The sequence below is a fragment of the Micromys minutus genome (genome assembly GCF_963924665.1).
Source record: "Micromys minutus genome assembly, chromosome: 1".
Classification (NCBI taxonomy): Eukaryota; Metazoa; Chordata; class Mammalia; order Rodentia; family Muridae; genus Micromys; species Micromys minutus.
This window is the reverse complement of record NC_137969.1, coordinates 113,272,518-113,294,843: the sequence shown is the minus strand read 5'-3', so window position 1 is coordinate 113,294,843 and position 22,326 is coordinate 113,272,518.

The window sequence follows — 22,326 nt, the reverse complement described above, 5'->3', positions numbered from 1 at the left end:
CCGTCCCCCCTCCCCCTTCCTCTATGTGGAAACTCCTCCTCCCACCCACCCATTTCCACCTCGCAGCCACCCTGACAATCTTGTACGCTGGGGGAAAGAAGCCTTCAATGGACCAAAGACTTCTCCTCCTATTGATGCCAGAAAATTTTCTCTTCTGCTACATATGTGGCTGGAACCATGGGTTCCTCCATTTGTACTCTTCGGTTGGTGTTTTAGTCCTAGGGAGCTCTGGGAGGTCTGGTTGGTTGATATTGTTGTTTTTTTGTGGTGTTGAAAACCCTTTCAGCTCCTTGAGTCCTTTCTTTAGCTCCTCTATGGGGGTCCCCGTGCTCAGTCTGATGGTTAACTGCAAGCGTGTTGTGTACTTTCTATAAATGTACCGTGTCTTTTACCATCTGAACTTGTCATGAAACTCTTATCATGTAAAGAGATAACTTTGGTGTTTCTTTTCAATGTTACTAGATATGACATCACAAAAATTTGATGCTCTGTAGATGCTCATGTTTTAATTTGATATATCTGAATTCCTATAAATGAGGATTATATTAATTTTTAGTTTGAAAGTTTAAAGTGTTCTTTTCAAATATTAAGAGGAGCACCAGACTGAATTTTCTATTACATTTGGTTTGGTTTGTCTCTTTGGGTCTTGTTGTTTAGCCCTGACTAGTGTAGAGCTAGTAATCTTCTGCCCCTACCTCCTAAATGCTAGGATTACAGGTAACGTTTGGTGTCAGGCACAAGCCCCTATGGGTACTAGTTAAGTGTCTACCTATTGAACTACAGGGCATTTTATCTGGGGAAATGGGTTAAGTATTGAACTCAGGACCCCACACTGGTTCTCTCATCGCTGAGTTCAAGTGCAGTTTTTAGAAGACAACTTTTATCTATGACCAAAGCACTCTAAATATGCCTACTCTGTTTTGATTTTAAAAGTTAGGCAGGATTGGAACAGATTAGTACTTACATAGGAAGAGAAACACCTCTCAATTCCTGTAGGTTACACATGAATTTAAAAAGAGCCTCAGTGATTTCCACAGATGCCTTCATACTGCACACACACACACACACACACACACACACACACACACACACGAACAGAGTAAAAGGCATACTATGCTTAGGTGATGAGCCTCTGGCCTTTGCTCCTCCATATAGCAGGTAGATGCCTTTCTAGAACTAACCCATCTCTTCTGGGGCTTGAATAACAGGTCAGACTGAGAAGATACTGAAATGGTCCACAAGTCCTATCAGATACAGTCTACCTTGCTCACTAAGATGACCCCAATCCATCCATTATGTCCAGTCAACTGATAACACTCTTTATATTGGATTTTATGTTTACACTTTAAGTTGTCTAATTTTATGGTTATCTGGAATTTTTTAAATCATAGTTTGTGTGTGTGTGTGTGTGTGTGTGTGTGTGTGTGTGTGTGTGTGTGTGTTTATTTTAGACAGAATTTTACTGATATGTCTCAGGCTGTTCTTGAACTCACTATGCTGTCTACACACTAAAATTTTCAACCCTCTTATCTTAGCCAGAGTGTTGGTATTATAGATGTGCACCACTACATTTAACCTGCTTACTTTAAATATAAACAATAACTCTATTTTGTTATTATTTTTAAATCTATTTTCAGAAGAACCTCATTTCTCAAAAGCCATTTTATCTCACTCCTCAGAAAAAGTCCTCTTCAATAGGAAGGTAGTACATGATAGAAACATCAAGGGCCCATTGTTCACTGACACCTGTAGTGTGCCATCCAGAGTCACGCAGAGTAGGATCATCATTCTTTGTGTGTTGACTCACTTGACCCTGTTCCATGAGGCAGTAGTAATGCCTTCATATTCATGATGGCTTGGCCTGCAAAGTGTTCATGAGATTTCCCTGTTTTATTTTGCTGTGGCCTAGAACACTTTGAAGAAGTACGGAGAAAAATCCAACATGAGCCTAATCCAGATTTAGTATGTGTTGTGGGAGCCAGGTTTGGATAGGAAGGTTCTGCCTTCTCCTCCACTCTGCCACATAGAAGGTCTCTCCTGTTGTCAAGAAGCACTGTTACCTGTGTCTGTGCATCCATATCACATCCTTTAACATCTTAATTATTATTTTATCACAAATAATCTACATGAAGCAGAATTACGTAGCTAGCAGACAAGGTTAAGGGAAGAGAGAAATGCACAGGATTTTAAACTAGTTGATATCATTGTATTTTGCTTTGATTTAATACTTAAGCAAAACTTTAAAATTTTTAATTTATAAAAAGATCATTTATTGCTCTCCTTGGAGAAAAACGCCGCAGAAAAACCCAAAACAGAGCTGGTTATCAGTAGGGTACACATCTCTGCGCCCTAAAGCAGAGCTGGTTATCAATGGGGTACACATCTCTGTGCCCTAAAGCAGTGCCGGTTCTGTTCACCGAACCAAATGGCATTAGCATGACCATGAAAATATCAAAGTCTGCACTTGTTTTGGAAAGGTTCTTTATAAGGACAATTAGGGAGTTTGAGTTATTAACAAAATGTAGTAGAATGTATTAGTACTACAGTCTTTAAAATCATGTAAATTATGTTAAATGCGAGGTCCTTAGCATGCATAAACTTTTACCAGTCATCTCATCAACTTATTCTCAAAGATGTTGAAGAAATTCTCAGACTGCTGTGAGGGGGTGTTCTGTTGTTGGTTCATGTAGAAGGACTTAAGTCGAACAATTGCTTGAGACCAACATTTGGCAAGAATCACGGCAAGTTCCAAGTGAGTCTGATGGCAAAACATTTGAAATGTTTAATCAGGTGACTTATTTGAGGAGAAATAACCAAGATCCCTACTGCCAGTCAAACATTGCTTGCTGTCATGGTTGAACGACTGGGGAGAGAGGGAGTGCTATAAATCTGACAGAACTGAGTGTCACCACCACCTGAAAGCCAATTTTAAAAACTTCCTTACTAAAAGTCAGACCATGAAAAATTATGACCAAAGTCCCCACCAGTAACATTTCTAACAGTCTAGATTGGAATGTTTAGAAGTTTGATACGTATATTTGGAAATGTATAACATGATTTGTGTGTCATTATAACTCAGTTTTCTTCCACTTAGAGCACAAAAATACCTGACTTTTTACAAATAACAAAAAGTGGGAGCTGGAAGATAGCCACTATGTACTGAGGTTTGAACCTTCAATGGCTGCCAAAGGCTCATGCTTCAGATGTCTGTTTCCAAACTGGTGGTGATCTTTTGGGAGGCTGTGGAGGATTCTTTACGAGACAGGGAGTAGGTCTGTCTGAAGTGTATCACCAGGTTGGGCCTCTGGTTTTCCTGGTTCCCATTGTATCCTTTCTCTCATTGAAACTCTAATACAGCATTTTTCTCACAAGGAGAGACTAGAAAACTTCTGACAGTGTTTGCCAACATGCACCTTTTCTCTAAGGGGTTTCTGTTGGGAACTGTGATCCACAGTGATGAAAATGGACCTGACTCATAACATTCGCCATAAATGGCAGATATTGACTTATGCATGAAACATAGTTTATATTCAACTGACCTTATCTATGTGTTCAGGAAAAGTATACATCATGATCTCATGTGAAGTATAATTGTAGACAGACAAAAAAAAGTTAAAATGAAATTTTAAAATTATTTTGTATGACATGATATCATCTAAAACAAAACTAGAACTAAATGTTATACTTCTATGGGTATAGTGGTTTGTGGCCCTGATACCAGCAGAGGTTAATACAGGTTTATGAATTTGAGGTCCAACTTGGTTACATATGACAGTTTAAGACTAGCTCAGAATATATAGGGTGATCCTAGCTAATAAAAATTGTGAAGTTAAAAAGAAATTGTGTTTGCTCCTTATATGCATAAAATCTCTATAGTTCCCTTGGAAGAATCCCATCATGGACCAAGGAAAGGCCTTTCAGCAAGTGAGGTAGTCATTGAGGGGTAAAGTGAAAAATTAAAAAGTAAACATGATTGTTAGCTCTTATCATCTGTTTAAAACGCATTCAGAAGTCACTACATACTCAAATATTAGTCTAGGGGCTCTAGGAAAAAGTGTCACTTATGATCTACACAGAAAAGTCATTATTGCTAAAACTAAAAGTATCCTGACTAATATTTATAGTTAATTAATTTATCCCCTAGAATATTTTACACAAAAATATGCTTCATGTAAATAATAAAAATAGTTAAAAATGAGATCAAATAGAGCTCAGAGCTTACTTTGTCAAAGATATAGATACTTTTTACATATTAAAACATGTTGAATATTTATGATATTTAGTGAAATAATATAGCGAGAAGACTGTTTAAAAATAACAGAATTCAGTCTAGCCTTCATGAAAAGTCTCATTAGTTTTTCTTTGATAATTAGATATAACTGCATCAAATTTATTAGATAAAATGAAACACAGGCTTTCTGGAAAGTGAACCCCCATGAATACTTCTTGTGAGTAAATTAAATTGAGAATGCCTTGATTAAGCAATATATAACTAATTTCACACAAAATGCTGATTTCTCACTAAAGAACAGCTATAGACTCCATTAAAATAGGAGAATTTCATAGGAATATCAATTAATCAAAATGGTATTTGTATAAGATCTCCAGCTAGATTTAAAAGCTTATACTGCTGTATGTATTTAAAAGTGACATGAATTAACCTCAAAGCTACCCATATCACAGCAGCCCAATGGGAAACCTAAGATCCGCAAGTCCATCCTGTGAGTTTATGCCCTCCCAGCAGTCAGCTACACCCTTCACTGTGCTCATCTGCAGATAGATATGCACACTCAACAATGAAGTTGGTGTTTTTCATAATATATTTTTGCTATGTGTGAGCATGCACGTGCACGCGCGCGTGCACACATACAAACACACACACACACACACCACAAATGTGTAGGTGGATATGACTTTCTTTACCATTACCCTCCCCCCTTTTCTTTTTTACTAAAGCAGCATCTATCACCAAACCCACAGTGACTTCTGGTGGGTCAGCTGTCCCTGCAGATCTCTGTGTCTACTTCCTAAGCACAGCTGGGCTGCCACAAGCTCCAGGTCCCTGAATGTCAGGGACTTGAACTTTAGTCCTCCATCTTAAATGAAAAGCACTTCCTAATGTTTTAAAAAAGCATTATTAAGCAAAACTTACAATGTACAAAAGTGAAAGAAAAAGACAACAAAGGGGGTATGTGTGTCTCAATTTGTAGTAGCCAGAGTGCATGCTTTCCTGCTTAATGAGCACTGTAGATACATTATGGCATACATAGTTCATCCATAGAATTCACTGCCAGAGAGATCTTAAGAAATGTTTTCAGATAGGTTTAAGAACTAATTTGTATTACACATTCACAGAATCCCGCTTATGATAACAAGAGGCAAACAGCTGGATGTGTGTGATGTAATTGAAGCTCATGCCTGCTATAACCCTAAGCCAGCATCTTAGTCACAGGGTTCATGGCTCTGCAGAGGTCCTCTGCCCAACACCATACTCTCTACCCTCTGTTCTCTAAACTGCTGGATTCCTCTCTCCTCTTTACAAAGTAAACAGTTTAACTCCCCGCAGCACAGCAGAAATCTGCCCAGTTGAAGCCATGGCTAGCCAATAGCCAACACTACATATATTACTGAATGAATGTGAGTCTACTTAAAACTGGCCTGAGCTTGGTCATGGTGTGATGGTTGGAGGAAAAGCAGAAAAAGGAAGAGAACTTATCACTTTTTGGCAGATCTTGGCATGGTGTTTTCACTAATATTAAACACACTGGGTAATTATGCTACACAGTTTCCTGCTTGTGACACCCATGATATCAGTTCATATAAAATATTTACATGTATGTTTTACCAATCAAATGATAACCATTGGAAATCAGCTTCTACAATTTATAAATTCTATCTCATAGATAGATAGATAGATGTAGATATAGATATAGATATAGATATAGATATAGATAATATAGATATAGATATAGATATAGATGATATAGATAGATAGACATAGACATAGACATAGACATAGACAGAGACATAGACATAGACATAGATATAGATATAGATATAGACATAGACATAGACATAGACATAGAGATATAGATATAGATATAGATATAGATAGACAGACATAGACATAGACACAGACACAGACACAGACACAGACACAGACACAGACACAGACACAGACACAGATACAGATACAGATACAGATACAGATACAGATACAGATACAGATACAGATATAGATATAGATATAGATAGATATATTGTTTGTCAAACAAGTGGCTTTTTAGAATAGTTATAATGGCTGACAAAAATAACCACAAGTAGAGTGAGCTTGAGTCTTAGAAATTCCTAACAGATTTAGACTAGAAATGTCCAGTGAAATTTATATAATACAAACTAAACTATCTAACATCTCCAGTATGTTTGAAAGAAGGCTTCAATTCAAGAACATTTTTTTCTAAGATGCATACAACACACCAACAGTTGAAAATGGTCTGTGAAAGAATTGGGTAACTATTTTTCTTCTTGAAAGATTTATTAAAATCATTTTTTTAATCTACACATGGTGGCTCATGCCTGCATCTAATTCTTGAGAGGCTGATAATGAAATATTGTTGTAACTTTGAGACAAGCCTGGGCTACAGAGTATAGATTCCCATGTGTGCAAACTTTATAGATTTAAGCTTTTGCTAAATACTTTCATATTAATTAGGCACCTACACCCAGCAAGAGGGTGTAGACTGAAGACTAATAACAGAAAAAGAATTCTCTCTGTCTCAGGGGGCTAGCCTGGTCTCCATGGTATTCCTGAGCTGATCTTAATCTTGTTTACTGGTCATCATAAATCAAGGATCGTGATGTCAGGAGTTCTCTTACTCATCCAACTGTTCTTAATATTCTTCAGCATGTGTGGCACAACAGTTGCAGGTGTTAGGAAGTGGAATGGGTAGTTCTCAGGACCATAAAGAGACATTATTTTAATCTGCACATAGCATCTGCCTTTTGTTGGACTTCCGTCCTTACAGTGTAAAAGACAGTATTTTTTCATTATGTACTATTATGTGCTGGGCATGTACAGGAATTGCAAAGATTTCTGAAAGATAGAAAGAACACTGGACGAATTAAGTGAAATCTCTAGAGAAAGGCATCCCACTAGGCATAGCTATGAACTAATTTTCTTCTGCTTCATGAACTAGAATGTGAGAGAAAAAAATGCTAAAAAAATAGGGACACTCCAGATGGACGTCATGGTGTACAAGAGCTCAAGGAAGAAAGACATGGATGTCACAAGGAAGCAAAAGAAACTCAGGGGACTAAGAATGGAGATATGTCTGCGATGAAGCAAGAGAGCAGGATTGTTGTGGATTCCCAGACATTCGTAGAAAGAAATAAGTTTATAGTGTAAATGAATGTACTATTGAATGGTGGTCAACTAAAGGTCTGGTGAGAAGAGAATGATGGTACTCATTTATTTTAATGTGTCATCACCCTGAAAGCACATTGGACATTGCAGTCTATAGGGCAAGGGAGAAAACAGAGGTAGAAAGAAAAGCCTGTGTTTTGACATCTATCAAAGAAGATATTACTGGATTTACCTAAGGAAGTGACATGAGGGATTAACTAAGTCATTGAGACATTGGAAAATTTGACTGAACCTTAGTGGTTTGGAAAAAAACAGATGGTACCAGGATGAAGCCAAAGACTTTGAATGATTAGCTGAAAGAATCCATCAAAGGGAGTTTTCTGAAGTTCAATGTTTAATGCCTGGTTGAGAGGGGACACAAAACAGCAGGAGGTGCAGGGGAGCTGAGAGCCACAGACACTTAAAGATCAAGGTCTTAGAAATATTAATAGATTGTATATGCAGTTCTATTTTGAATGCTCTAAGTGATTAAGTATAAGATAAAAAACATGCAACTCAAATTTGGTAGCAGAAAATCAGTGGTGAATTTGTGATCTCTATGTAATTATCAGTTATCAAAAAAAAATAATGTGATGTATGAAGGACTTGCTATACAAGCAAGAGAATTCCCACCAACCATACAAAGCTGGGTGTAATGGCTTGGCAGACATTTTAATAAAAATGGCGAGTAACAGGTTCAGCAAGAGACCCTGACTAGCCATCAGGGAAATGCAAATCAAAACAACCCTGAGATTCCACCTCACACCAGTCAGATTGGCCAAGATCCAAAACTCAGATGACAGCAGATGCTGGCGAGGATGTGGAGAAAGAGGAACACTTCTCCACTGCTGGTGGGGTTGTAAACTGATACAACCACTCTGGAAATCAGTCTGGTGGCTCCTCAGAAAAATGGACATAGTACTACCAGAAGACCCAGCTATTCCACTTCTGGGCATTAGCTCCAGAGATACTCCAATATACAACAAAGATACACGTACCACAATGTTCATTGCAGCTCTATTTATAATAGCCAGAAGCTGGAAAGAACCCAGATGTCCTTCAGTAGATGAATGGATACAAAAATTGTGGTACATTTACACAATGGAGTACTACTCAGCTATCAGAAACAATGGCCTAACGAAATTCTCAAGAAAATGGATGCATCTAGAGAATATCATCCTGAGTGAGATAACCCAGTCACAAAAGAACAGACATAACATGCAGTCACTGATAATGGGATACTAACCCCAGAAAGCCCTGAACACCCCAGAAACAACCCACAAACTGTGTAAAGATCAAGAAAAAAAGAAAAGAAAAGAATATATTTTAATTAAAATATAACTGAATCACATCCCCCTTTTTTTTCCTAAAGCCCCTCCCAGTTTCTCTCCTATCTCCTCAAATTAATAACCTCTTTTCCTATATTATGTTTGCATATATACATATGTGTATGTATAGGTACCCACAAATACTTAATTGCAACCTTATAAAAATGTGTTTGCATACTTTTATGCAAAAATGCTTAAAAATCTGTACATTTATCTTTGTTTTTAAAAAAAATAAAATAAAATTGTCCACATTTTAGTTTAAAAAAAAAAAAGAAAAGTGGAAAAGGGATAGAGGAGGAAGTCTCAGGTCAACCTCTGTTATGTATATGCATCTCTTGTTCCCCCCACAAAAGAAAGAGGGGGGAAGTAGAAAAAGAACAGAAAAATGTCGGTTTTGAGTCCTAAAAGAAGACTGCAAATGTCTTTTCTTCAAAAAAAAAAAAATTTAATGGCTATTGAAAGAGATTCAGGTTATTTATAACAAAGTTGGAGTTGGGACCTTCGCTCATGGCTATTTTATTTGGTCAGTGCTTTCTGATATTTCATATCCTAGGACATTCAACACAGTTTCCAATCAAAACATGCAGAATGATGCCTTGAAGTAGTGACACTATGTCTCAGTTCTTCTGAACAACCCATAGCATTCTCCTGATACCAATAACGGGTGTGATTAAGCAAATGCATATTCAGGGAATTCAGAAATGCTTTGTGTCAAAAATTCTACTTAAGAAGATGAGCACTGACCATCAGGGCCAACAACCGCAGGGAAAGGCATCTTTCCTCTTTAAAAAAAATAAAATAAAATGCCTGTGTCAAAATTACCAACCAGCCACTGTAAGACGTCACATAGAAGCAACCAAAACAAACATTCTTCCACACACCTTCTTACTGTGGCATACAGAGCATCTGAAGGCATTTACTGGATATCACTTTTTGCTTTCGAAGATGAAAACAACATTCTTTTTCCTTCATCACCTGGAAACAATGTCTTCTTCTCAGGCTAAGGCCTTGCATTCCAAGTTGAAGCCTGGGGCGAAATTTTTATAGCTGAATTATAAATCCCTGAAAATAGAGATTTATAATGGAAATTCTAGGAACCCCTACCTAATAGATTCACACTACCTAGAGCCCATCTAATGAAAAGGGCCCTGTGCCTTGCCCTCAGATAGCTTTGCTAATAACATTAAATGATAAAAGCATGTACAGATAAAATATTTAAGATACAACAATCTTTTTCTGTTTGATACAGTAAGCCTTATATTGTTGAAAAGGAAAAAACAGAGAGAGCCTGCTCTGCCTTGACAAGAAGGAAAAATGTAAAAAAAATCTTTGGGGGAAATGATGGGTTATTCTGGTATGACCTGTAATATCATAGTCAAAATCTATCAAACTTTTACAGCCTAGTCTTATTTTCACAGAGACTACATGCCCAAATCTCAGTGCCAAAGACACATGTTAATAAGCTCACAACTTTTAATTAAGCAATATGTAAAAGTTGAGTCCTATTAAGCTGTGATTTGTGGGTTAGCTCGTTACAGCAGTGTCTCAACCAAGAGGCACATACTCAGTACAAATCACGTACTCTGTATTTCCCAGTTTAATGTGAACCTGTAGATGATCCTAGATTGCCAGTTCAGAAGAACCGTTTATGGGAAGGTCTTTCTCCCCAAAAGATGAAGACAGAGATCAAAACTTAATGACCCTTTGGTGTTTATCTAATGAAATGACTCTTCTGCATTGTCTATTTGCATAACACAGTCATTACTCATATGGTTAATTATCATAGAGCTGGTTATCTGTCCTGAGGGGTTAGAGTTGTTGTTGACACAAACCCATAGAGGGCAGCCCAGCAGTTGGTCTAGTAGTTGGGGGCAAGACTAAATTTCCTGTCCTTACACCAACTATACTTGGTTGTATTAAGTAATTAATGATCTGGGAAAAATTGAGCACAAGAAAAAAAAAAAAAAAGACAAGTCTGAGTCTGGTTCATAAGGTAAATTGTCCAGGAGTTAAAGTATTAACTGTAAAAGACAAATGAATAGGAACATGAGGAAAGAATATAATTTTATGTCTGAGTATTTTCAATAAAGGGAAGATAAAAATATAAGAAATTTGATATACTTGACTTGGTAGATAAGAAAAAGACTCCAAACAAAACATAAACCCCTTACCTGCAAATTTTAAACAATATATAGCATAGAAAAAATATTTGAATTAATCAATAGATAATCAATATCCCAATTTACTCACTGAATATTCAATAGTTGTGTATTGGGAATTTTCATATATGAAATATTACATATATTTATAATATATGCATTACTGTATATGCTCACAGTTGGGATAATTTATCTCAAAAATCTATATATTGATGATTTAGCTTTTATCCCTACTTTGTCTGTGTCTCTGTCTGTGTATCTGTCTATGTGTGTGTATGTATGTGTTCACTATTGATCCAAATGCTCTAGACATTTGTTTTACCCCACCATCTGACCCCTCAGTGGAAACCAAATGATATTAAATCATTCAGGACCGTTTCTAAAATAAACCTTTCAGTTTTACAAATGACTTGACTTAGGTATTTTGTTATAGTAATATACTCACAAATATATTTATCTCAACAAAAATTCTTTTCTGAATAGGAAGTTCTTTGACTTATCCTGAACATACTTTAAGGCTTTCTATTTCACTCAACTAATTTGTTTACTCACGTTTGTGACCACAGACTAGTGGGGTAATTAAAGGTTTCTGTACATTTCAAATTTTGTTTGTCCAGGTTTTCTTTACTCCTCTGCTTTCTTGCTCCCTCTCCCTCTCTTTCTCTTTTTGATTAAGTATTACATGGTTATCCTGAAAGTATTAAAAATCATATAATAATGGAAAATACCAACAAATTACCAGAATTAACAATGCGGTATATGAATTTCCATTATTGCCATGCAAAGTTACAAATTATTTGCATATGTAAAAGAAATAGATAAAATACTCTTTCAATTTAAGCAATAATTTATCTACTTTATTAAGGTATAACAGCTATATTTCCAAGTTAGTTTCTACATTGCGGTAAGAGTCTATGTGATGCTCCAGAAGGGGTCAGCAAACTCAGGCTCGGCAAGTCTCACCAGAGCATAGTTACTTCCAGTCTGTCACATACGATCCCTGGGTGGTTTTGTGTCATAGCAAAGATGCTGAGAGGATAAAATAATGGTGTAGTCTTTGGAATACGAGGTTCTGTCACAGAATAACCTACAGCCCCTATACTAAAGAATTTCTTAGAGACAATCTTCTCCTGCCTTCAGAAGTTTTGAGAACATGTCATGCTGGTCAAGGAAACCTGGGTCATCCAGATACAGGTACTACTACACACTGAGTTGAGAACATCAGTGTGAGGAGCTCTGACCTCACTGTTTGGTGATGTCTGGTAAAATAAAGATGTAGGAAAGTGCTCCAAATGAGTAAGATACATTACTTTGGGTTAGATATTGACAATTAGGATTTATCTGCTTCCTCCAAGTCTAAAAAATCCCACTGCAAGAATGAGATAGGATTTATGTCACCAAACTTCTGGTGATGACTAGCATATATTTTGTTATAATATATAATGATGAATAGCACAATGTGAAAATGTATGTGTGGCATATACATACATTTATTATATGTATGTGTACATTATATATACCAATATTATATGCATATAATTTTATACATATTCAAGGCCTTCTTTAAAAAAATGAAATGTTTGGCTATGAGGCTTACATATCTGCTTCTCATGTAAAACTTTTTTGGAATTTCAGCTTTTCACTAAAATAAGTGGCTGGCCAAATGAATCATTGATATTTACTAAATCATTTTTCTTAATTGAAAATATTGAATGAAGAGTAGTTTTTCAATGGGAGCCCAGTGCATTTCTCTTTCCCTTAGTACTGTTATGTGTGGTACTAGTGAAGTTGGTAATGGTGCCTGGTGACTATGGAAATCTTCCCTGTGAGCAGGATGGTTTCCAGAATGTCTTGCTAAACAAATATTTGTACATTTTTTCAAAGTTCTTGGTGTGTGTGTGTGTGTGTGTGTGTGTGTGTGTGTGTGTGTGTAAGAGAGAGAGAGAGAGAGAGAGAGAGAGAGAAAGAGATTGTTGGGTATACCACCAGATTTATAGACATACATATCACTTGCACATATATACTTTAAGTTTCTAGCAATTAATACATTGTGATTTGAATTATTTTAATGAAATAGAATTTATCTGTTTTGGGGTGGTTTTATTTAAATCAAGCATAAGTTTTTTGTCTTGTGATATTTAAAGGATCATTTTCATTTCTTTTTAAGAACATATTCCAGAATTGTTTTTCAGGAAATTAAATAGCTTCCATAAATGTATTTCTTCTTTTAAAAATCATCTGGGTTACTAATACATTTGTATTATTCACCAAACACATGTATATTGCATTTTATGTTATAATCTCATTATGTGTAATCATAACTTCCAGTCCCTAATATGTCTTTACTTTTTTTCCTTTTGTCAGACTTACTAGAAGAAAAATGCTGAGCTTCAATACATTTAAGAGACTATTAATTTTAACTAATGTTATAATTAGTTAGCTCCTATTCTAATATTTCATAAATGGCTTTCAAATTTTGCTTTCTGTAGATTTTCCCAGTTTTCGGGTGCATTGAAAGACCAATAGTAGTACAGTCACATTGATGCAGTCTTTCCATCTCATGAGGCTGCATAAGCACTGGTGTACTTCCTTCAGCAGGAGCACCTTACTAAGAGCGTATCACTGCAAAGTTTTCTTTCTTTGGCCCACAAGTCATTTAAAAATTCTTTCTGTTTGTTCTTGTTATATGAACTTCTATCCTTCCTTTATTGTTTATATCTATCACTAACTGAATGCCGGCTCCATAACTCGTGCTGTGTGCTAGACTTTACTAGTTCAGTTTTCTGGGTTGAATGGGAGCCTCAGAGCATGGGAGAGTCTCGCAAATGCAGAAGTAACGTCAGAAAATAAGACTTTTGTTGTTGTTGATTATGATTCTTTAAAACATTAACTTCCTTAGTGTAAATTCCTTTGGTTTAGTGTAAATTCCGGTTTAGCATATAATTTTGAGATTTCCCAAGCTGTCTATGTTTTTCTGATTCAACGTAAATAAAGATTTACCAACAGCTTCCCCTACCTTTTACTAAGAGACTGACAGCCTTTCTTGATACAGTCTGTTTGCTTGTTTGTCTGTTTTATAAAGTCAATTTAAGGAGTCTCTTCTTGTCTCTTCAAGTGGCTGTACTGAGTAGTCATAAGTAAAAGAATTAAACCCATCCCATATGCCTATGGGTTTAATGTGATACAGTTTTAGGAGCCATGGACTTTAAAAAGAAAAACTTAATCAGATTTAGTGGGCTCTCTATGGACAGGGCAGGTGGAGCGAGATGCAATTTTTAAATACAGGAATGAGTGTTAGCATCCCAAGAGATGGGTCCATTTGAACAAATGCATGTGAGATGAACATGTTAGCCAAGTGGACCTGTGGGGAAAATATAGCTATGCAGGTGTTAATAGTAACCAAAAGCCCAGCACAGGCTTTTAAGCAAAAAGAACAAGGGCATTTGAGAACAAGAAAGGAGCAGGAATAAGCGAGCCTCAGGAACTGGGACAGCCAGCAGAAGAGGTGATGCTAGGCAGGCTGTGACTGACTTTCCTCTGAGGACTTCACATCGTGCTCTTCTCTAAAGTGGGAGCTGGACCAAGAGTCCCACAGCCTTCCTTACATTAAAAGGAGGATATTAGTCGATGTGCTAAGAGAGAGCAAATGAAACAGGAAGGAGGCCCAGTGCAGAAGCCCAAGAGTAATGAGCAGCTCAGACTGGGGCTTAGAGAATGAGTTGACTCACAGTAAGAATTTGCAGTTTCACTGCACACCTGTACAGTTTCTGGACTGAGGCCACAGAGAGGAGCTGCTGAGTCAGCACAGTTGCTGATGTCTGCCCCGTCCCCTCTTCCCTAAACACTTACCTTTTCTGTACATGTGACTTAAGTTTGGTCATTGGATGGGGTATTTACACTATATGGAAGCCTGTGTGGAAACAAGAGCGATGAAATCAAACAAAGTATTTACTAAATGTGGTCCTCAGGAATAAATAACAACTATACTATACAGAATTCCAGGAGGCATGGAGGAAGGCCATACTGAGGATTTAAAAACACATTTTAAGCTAGCAACTGCTCTTAGCTATAACATGGGAAGTATATGATATATCTAATAAAATCATATTCTTCTACATAAAAAACCTAGTAATGATGAAATATTATTATTAGCATATTTATGTAATCCTATCTAGCTCCATCTATATCATAAACAGATGAATTTTAAAATGTTGTTCATCAGGAGTAGAATACTCCACTTGTGGTCCTATCATTTGGACCCAGAGGCAGAATTATTAGTTTGAGTTCAGCCAGAGCTGTATAGTGATTTTCAGTCTGGCCTGGTAAACAAAAAAGAGGAAGAAGATGTTAAGAAAAAAGAGGAAGGCTGAGGAAAAGCAGGTAAGGTGGCAGTGGAGAAGAACATTCAGATTATTACAATTTCACTGCCAAAGAGAGCTCTGAACCTAAATTCAGAGAGCTGGGACAGGGTCCAATTGAGGAGAGGCACAGAAGATGGAGAAGCAGGTTGATGGGGCTTCATAGGCTCCAAGGAAGCAGTTCTAATTTGCTTGTTATTGCTGTGATACACACTGATCAAAAGTCCTTTGGGCAGGAAAGAGCTTACCATGGCTTTCAGGAATTGGCCTATCTTGTGACAAGCCTACACAAAAGCTCAAGCCAGAAACCCATAGGCAGTAACTGAAGCAGAGACAGTGACTGGCTCCCCTTGGCTTTCTCAGTTACATTTCTCTCACACAGCCCATGACCACCTGCCCAGAGATATAGCAATACCTACAGTGGTCTGAGCCGTCCCACATCAATTATTAATGAAGGGAAGGTCCACAGGCAGGACAATAGGACAGTCTGATGGAAGCCATGTCTTCAATGGAGGGACCCTCTTCCCAGGCAATTCTTGTTGGTGCCAAGGTGACAAAAGCTAAGCAGGATAGACATGTTCTAAAATATTCATTTCAGGAGTAATTAAACAGATAGTAGCAAACATAAGAATTCCCAGAATATGGAGCTAGGACTCATAGGAGAGATAAGCAGGGTGACTTCTTTTTGATGCTAACTGAGGCCCCATCACCAACTAGGCTTCATAAAGAACTGTTATTGACCTTTTACCATGTCCTGTGGGTACAGGTAGCTAAGCAGTGGCTGACTTAACCCTTCTAAAAATCTCTTGTTTTATCAGTAAAGGAGCTGAACAATGGGATTCCTACCCACAAAGCACATGTACTATCACTGAGCTCCAGGTACTTCCTGTGATCACATCTTTCAACCACACAGTGGGCACAGGGGATGATAACTAACATTTCTTATATATTTATAAGTTTCTGATTGGATAGAGTAGTTGCACTCATTCTATGGCTGTGATTTAGAACCACACTACCTGCTATTAGAGCATACTACAGCAACTAAAATTCTCAGATACTCCGTCTCAAGGCTCTAAGTGCAAGTGAGGGTGTTTTGATAAATACAATATAAATAAACCTCAATTGCATCTTAAATGCCATTCTGTTTTGTAGCAATTCATTCTTATGTAAATCTGTATCTTTGAGCAAAGATTCTTAAGACACAGGATGTTCTAGAGGAAGGTAAAAGGTTACATGCTGTAGGGAAGCTTTTCTCCTTAAGCTCAGGAAGTAAACAACTTAGACACTTCAGGAAGTCCCTGAAACTGACCAGATCTACTAGGCGCCTAAGCAGTAAAAACTGCTGACAGAGGACATTCTTGAACCAGCCAGACTATGTGAAAGTAATGGAAAACAGCTTTTCTGCCAAGAAGACTCACAAACAAACTGTTTAGAAGATACTCAGACCACTGGAGCTTTCTGGAATAGATAATACCACACCTCCCTCAGTGTACAGAGCTGCCTAAAAGTCTTGTAGTGCTCTCTATGGTACCAGCTTTCCTAAACTGTCACCCACTCTGGGGTGGGCTTTAGTGATACAGCTGTGTTTGTGTCATTTCTGCTCCTGCAAGTAATCTCTTAGCCAAATTACTCCAAGTAATCTCAATAAAACTTATTGATTAACTAAGTTGGACTTTGGTGCTATTCCTACTTTGGCCTGTCTTTAATTTTTGATCTTTGGTAAGTATTTATTGACATCTCTTCATGAACAGTGTCACATAATACACCCAAAGGGCTGTGTGTTAGCGATTTTGTATTTAGCTTGGCACTATTGGGATGCAATGGCAGAAGCTGTATTATTAGGTCTTCCATATGATCCAGCTCAGGAATAAATACCCAAAATCCTCTATATCCTACCACAGACATATTTGCTCACTTCTGTTTGCGGTTGTATCATTCACAATAGACAGGATCACATAAGCTGTCCATCCATAAGAGAAAGAACAATGAAAATGTGATATACATACATAATGAAATTTTACACAACTATAAAGAATAAAATCATAAAATTTTGAGAAAGACTGATGGCTCCACCAAGTTTTATTGAAAATGATGCAGCAATTCAGACTCAGAAAAAAAATTATATCTTCCCTTCCAATGTGTGTAGCCTAGCTTACTATATGTATGTGAGAATATTAAGTGTGTGTGTATACACACACACACACACACACACACACATATATGAGCAGAAATGACTCAATATGTAGGATATGAAACAAATATGAAGACTACTAGAGAATATAAGGAGGTATTGAGTAAAGAGGGTTAAAGGAATATGATATTTAAGTATGAAGTAGGCTGGGTGTGGGCTAATAGAAGATTTTTCAGAGGAATGGATTAAAGATGGCAGAGAGTCAATAGAATTAATTTTGTTTTATAATAAATTTAAATGCAATGTACATTGACTACGTTTTAAAAATGAGCAATAGAAAATAATCTCACATAGTGGAAGATCTTCTTGTTTTTATGGATGGGTTCCAAAATAATATTGGAACACTAACCTTATTTTTTTGCCTGACCATTAGGTGAACAACTATGTTCTTCTGGGAATCATGGACCCAAAATCAAGAAGGCCCACAACCTATAAGTAGAAACAGAACAGACTTTTTCTCTTTTTAAGTTTACTAGCTTAGATATTTGTTATAGTAACAGAAAGTTGACAAATTGAGTGGCCAACTCTTGTAATCATTAGTAGTTCATAGATACTCTAGTTTTCTTGTAAGAGGATGGCCTGTTAAAACTTACTTACTTAGTTGAAGCTGGAGTCAGACAAACTGCTTGGACAAATATTAGATGAATTAAACTGGGACAAGAGAGGGCAATAAATGAATGTGAATGAAATATATGCATGTAAGAAAATGTCATAATGAAACACATTGCAATATGTAGTTACCATATCCTAATATGTGTGATATGCAAGTGGAAGTTTAGGTCAAATGAATTCTCCATATGATGAGAATTCTTCTGTCTAGGTCTAGGAAGGTGACTGACAGAAAGCAATGCTTCCTCCTTGATGAGGAGGTGGTGTGGCAGAACCTTTTCTACTGCAAGGCAATGAAGTGTGGGTGGTGGTGGTCAGTAAGTACCCTGTCATCTAGCCTGTCCAGGTCAGCATAAAATAATACCGAAACTCTGAGCTGAGCAACTGGAAAACTAATCTCCCATCAACTGAGTTACATGACAATGTGTAGAAAGAACTTTTGAGAGGAAAATGGTTTGGGTGGACCTGATTGTCATTGAAATGTTCATTCCAAGTGGAGATGTTTGTTAGACGCTTGAAAATTATATCTAAAGTTTTTCAATCAACATCCAGACTAAAAACATGAATTTAAGTAAATATGTTTTACTTGTGTCTTTTGCTACTAATCACAGATCACACTAGATTAGATAATTTGTAAAGAATAGAAATTAATTTCCCACAGTTCTGGAGTCTATGTTAGTCATTGGCAGCTGTTGAGTATCTTGCTTCATCCTAACCAATAAGCCCCAAAGGTCACCTACTGTAATCCCCCTGCCTCACACCAATACATGAACAATGAAACTAGCCTTTCTCTTCACAGCACCATGCCAGGTGTGGGAAATAGTATGTTCAACAGATATCAGTAATGGTAATTTTCCCAACTTTCCCAGGGAAGTTCCCATTCATTACTGGTATATGAAGCTATGGAAAAGTATTACAGACTTGGGAAGAGATGGTAAAATATGGTACAATCACAGTGTCCTTGCAGACTAAATAAAATAAGAAGACAGGATGTTGACTACCTGAAAGCTCCAAAGGTCCCTTGAGAGCTCCAGTCAGGATTTTAAAGTCAAATGCATGCCAATGTCCATTTTTTACAGCTGCATTTAATTGTGTGGGAGTGGGCACAAATTAGGCCCAGGTGGCTCAGCCAGGGCTGTGGTTTCTTCAAGTGATAAGAGGAAATGAGTGGTGAGAGATACAGGAGCCATGGAAGCAGGGAGGGAAGGCAGTGGGCCACCATAGGAATGAAGCTGCATGAGAGGGAGGACACAAAATGCCGAAGAGGGGGAAAGGGACACAGCCTGTGATGGGAGCAGATGTAGACTGGGGAGATGAGACAAGACAGTAGGGGTAATGCTCAGAAACAACAGGATTCTATCTGTCTGTCTATCATTTGTCCATCTCTCTCTCTCTGTCTATCTACTATCTATAATTGACATCTAGCCATCATCTATTTACCTATCTACCATCTATATCTATCTATCTATCTATCTATCTATCTATCTATCTATCTATCTATCTATCATCTTTCTATCTATCTATCTATCTATTATCTATACATCTCTGATATCTATCATTTATTTAAATATCTACCATCTATATCTACCTATCCATCTATGTATCCATCTATCTATCTATCTATCTATCTATCTATCTATCTATCTATCACCTATCTATTTATATCTCTCAGCTATCTATCATTTATTTAAATATCTACCATCTATATCTATCTATCATCTATATCTGTCATCTATCTATCATTTATTTGCCTATCATCTATCTATATATCTATCTATGTATCTATTTATCTCTCTATCTTTCTATCTACCTATCATCTGTATCTATCATTTATCTATCAATCATCAATATCTATCATCTACCTACCATTTATGTCTACCATCTATTTATCTATCATCTATTGATTTTGTCTTTTGATCAATTGACAAATATATTTTTATCTCTATCAATTTTTTAACTATATATCTATCTGCAGCATCAGTTCTGTCTTCTGAAATGTGCTATAGTTGGCCCTATGATGTGTTTTCTACTTTTGGGAATCACCAACCCACTGATTTCCTTTTTGATTCAGCATCTTTCCGCTTGCTCACAGGCCTTATCTGTTGTTTATAGACTTCTACTTCAAGATCATATGAGAGTTTTCTCTAAAATGTTCTAGAATCATATTTTAAGTACCCCTCTTGGGTAGATGGTGTTTAAAAGCACAACACAACTTTTAATTTTCCAGGTGATAGCAGGGGATTTTTCTTTTCTCTTTATTGGTTTTCACATGTGAAAAGCTTGTCTCAGTGAGCGTTACAAAAGCATCATAACCCAATCCTACAGCATATTGAAAGTATGAGGTGGTATTAGGAAGAAAATAAAATCATCAATCATACATCTCAATACCAAGTAGCTAATCTTAATATATCTGTGTGTCCTTTTGATTCTTTCTACAGAAAGCATATTTTTATAAGAGGAATCAAAGTGTACCTGTCTCACATGGTGTTTTTGCATACTATATACTAAATGTTTCCTCACATTACTATTTATTAACTGAATATAAGACTTTAATGGCTACCTAAAATTACATTTATTTTGATCCATATGTCCTTTGCACTGACTGATCAATTTATTCCTATGAAAACTTACATAGTGACTCAAAAGTAGAAAAGCAGTGTGTGATGACCCTTCAGACAGCTGTAAGTAGATCCAGTACCCATCTTCCTGGTGCACTCAATTCCATCTGTACCTTTTCCCATGTTGCCAGCAAACCATCCTGAGTGGGATTCATGTAGCGACCAGATAGCCCTGATTTATCAGTGAACCACATGGACGAAAGCGATGGATGCAAACATGGGACAGCTCAAAATGGTCATGAAATAGAAAATAAACACACCATTTTCTAGGGAGGAAAGACAGATTGAATGTGCTCCTTATATAACAGAAGTGGCATTTGAAAATAGCAGGGAAAGTGCTAGAAATGTAAGCCATCATACTAGAATAACAGAAACACTCTATAACCATGAACAATTAATAATCTTGTTTATTATAATTATTTATGGATAATTATTTATTATCTATAATTTAGAAATACGGAGTACTGTCAATGTTTTTCCTGAAGTCAATAAATATTATTATGAAACAAAAAGAAAGACAAGTAGGTGAACTGTGAATTTTTTTATTATGTAAGATCAAGAGATTTATAGCAAGGCATTTTAACTTTTTCATAGGAAAGTATTTTGTTCACTGTATGCTAATAGTCAGTGTCATTTTCTTCAACCATATATGTACCTGCCCAAACCCATGTCAACTCCATGTCAGCCACAGAAAGGAAACTGTATGTGAATTGTGCTGTATTGAAAGCAAATATTTCATATTAAAAAACAAGCAAATGAGCCTGCTTCCTGTTACTTAGACAGTGGCTCCTGAGACTGGGTTTCCCATTGTCATGGGCCTTCCTTGTGTTGTCAGCAGCCCTTGTGAGATCCTGAAAGCCAATCAATGTCATTTCGAACCACTGGAAGGATTTTGTAAAAGTTCCCTTTGGAAACAGTCACCTTTCCTACCTGCAGAAAGATTTAAAGTTAAGCAAGTTGACCAGCTGGAAATGATGTCACAGAAGGATTCATGCTTCACCTATGTGACTATGACAGAGAACCTTGGAGTGGGAACTCGAAATGACTTCAGCATTTAGAAAATGCTCTTTAGAAGACATCTTGCACAGACATCCACAAGGCAGAGATGCTGAAAAGGCATCAGAGCCATTCCTTCTATTTATCCAAGTTCTATTAGCTGATTTATATAAAAACTGGGGGCCAAGGAAAAGTGGAAGCACAGCTTTCAGATCACACGTGTTCATGCTGTGATCACCGAAGTGGGAAGTAATTTGATTTTAATGCTGTGTGGAACACTTAGCATCATGTTTAACTAAAGAAAGAAAATCACTCATTTTTCATCTTCTTCCTTAACTGACATGTTCTGGGATCCATCTATTGTTCCTGGACATAATACATAGAACAGATAAGTTTGTCACTTTTTTTCATATTTTTATTCCTTCTCAGAACTAAGTTCCAAATCATCTGCTAAGCAATAAGAGTATATTGGTGATAGCAAAAGTGAGCCAATAAAAGATCTTTTTATTTGTAGTTTATAATTATAATTCCATCCATAGTGTGACAAAAAGATCAAATTAAATAACAATACTACATGTCCCTACGAAAAGGAGGTTCTAGTTAAATCACAGAAAATATATGCATAACTTATAGGTAGTATTTTGCTAATACAGTCTTGAAAATTA